General features: G+C 29.8%; 1 protein-coding gene and 1 long non-coding RNA gene across 9 annotated transcripts in view; one reads left to right on the top strand and one right to left on the bottom strand.

Annotated features, from left to right (window-relative positions):
• The window catches only part of LOC106868163 (uncharacterized), a 104,904-nt gene that overhangs the window by 35,881 nt on the left and 67,367 nt on the right, over positions 1-1,656 (top strand). The window contains exon 3 of one of the 3 annotated variants that reach the window (XR_001409232.2): positions 457-890. The exons of the other annotated variants lie outside the window; for them this stretch is intronic. This is a non-coding gene — a long non-coding RNA (uncharacterized LOC106868163). Of the gene's footprint in view, positions 1-456; positions 891-1,656 lie in introns of those variants that run through there. 3 annotated transcript variants of the gene reach the window in all.
• Positions 1-1,656, bottom strand: part of LOC106868162 (heparan sulfate glucosamine 3-O-sulfotransferase 5) — a 105,115-nt gene that overhangs the window by 51,513 nt on the left and 51,946 nt on the right. The window lies entirely within an intron of this gene.

Raw genomic sequence — 1,656 nt, 5'->3', positions numbered from 1 at the left:
ATATATATATATATAATTTAGGGGGAAAAACACTATTAAATAATTCAGTAATGAAGAATATAATTCATACCCTCCAGAAAATAAATATATCATAAACACCTTATTCTAAAAATACAATAAAGTACATAAAAAACAACTAATAAACGGTATAAGAATGACTACGCACGTTTCGTAACAATATTTTCAAATAGATAACTTATAAAACCAATTCGATTATTAATTCTATTAATAATCAAATTGATCTATAATTAAATCTATTCAAAAATATAGTCACTCGTCAGGTCTAAAATAAAATAAAAATAATAATAATAATAATAAAAACCCAATTATTTTTTTATATATTTATTTGATATTTATTGTAAGTTACAATACGTAAATTGGTTTCTTCTTCTTATTATTATTATTATTAATATTATTTTAATTTTATTTTATTACCCTTTCACCTATGATGGAAAGCAATTGTCGGTGGTTTCTTAAGGAGATTTGGAGATGTCAGTAAAAATCACTAAAAGTCGTTTACAAGAGATTAGTGCAACTAAAATGAAGGGAACATCACTGCAATCTACGTAAGTTTACTAGCTAAAGCGTTAGTTGAATTACAACAAGAACAAGAACAAGAACGATGACAAAAGCAACATCAAAAATTAGTTATAACTAATTGGAACAAAGACACCATAAAAGACAAACAAATGAATAATATTAACCAAATTATTACAACACTACACTGCAAATAGTATTAGTGTATAATTGCTGAAAAAAATAAAATAACTGACATAAATACTCAGGATGTTCAAGTAATTATGGTCTGGTTTTAATTGGGGGATGAAAATAATTAAAAGCTTCACTTGGAAAGTCGTGCTGAAAAACAAGATAAATTACACAAATGTAGTTAATTACTGAAATAAAAATATATGTTAATAATAATAATTATTATTATGGTGTTCATATCACAAATTCAGTGGTTGTTGACTAAGTCAAGCGATAAACTAAAGCTGGAGCCTCTATGTGGTCGGTCAATCTGTTAGAAATAGCAAACGAATTTCTCTCAAACAACACACCATGCCAAATTAGTAGATAAAGGGCATTGGATATTGTAGACCCTGAAATAGAAATAAATGGGATCATGTATCAGCCCGACCAAAGACGACCGGCAACAAAACAACAGCAACAGCAACAATGGCTGCGATTAAATCAGTGACTGCAGCTAGACACAACAGTTAGCTCTTGTGTTTTTCGTGTATTTTATGAATAGCAAAAGAGGTTAAAAAGAGGGAGATAATTTGTTGGATGTCGTTGAACAGAATATAAATATGTTTGTGTGAGTGCACTCATGTATGCATGGGATGGATGGATGGATGGAAGCAAGCATTAAGAAATTTGAAAATAATGTTCTTTACGAAGTTACTGAAATGTAGATGGAGCGATAAACAGTATTAACTCATAAATCGATTTTAAAATACTCTTAGACAGAATAAAGTGGACAGAATTACGTGCAGGAATTGAACCAGGTGTCTGCCGATCCCAGTCTATGATTTTGTTCACTTTTCCCACGTCAAAGGGATAATCTTTATCCGATTATTAGGGAATCCTTACATATAGCTTCATCTGCATTTGAGCATCTCCTCATAAAGACAGACAGACAGAGAGACATATATA

Source organism: Octopus bimaculoides, chromosome 23 (assembly GCF_001194135.2).
Source record: "Octopus bimaculoides isolate UCB-OBI-ISO-001 chromosome 23, ASM119413v2, whole genome shotgun sequence".
In the NCBI taxonomy this organism is placed as follows: Eukaryota; Metazoa; Mollusca; class Cephalopoda; order Octopoda; family Octopodidae; genus Octopus; species Octopus bimaculoides.
This window is presented reverse-complemented; position numbering and strand designations above follow the sequence as displayed.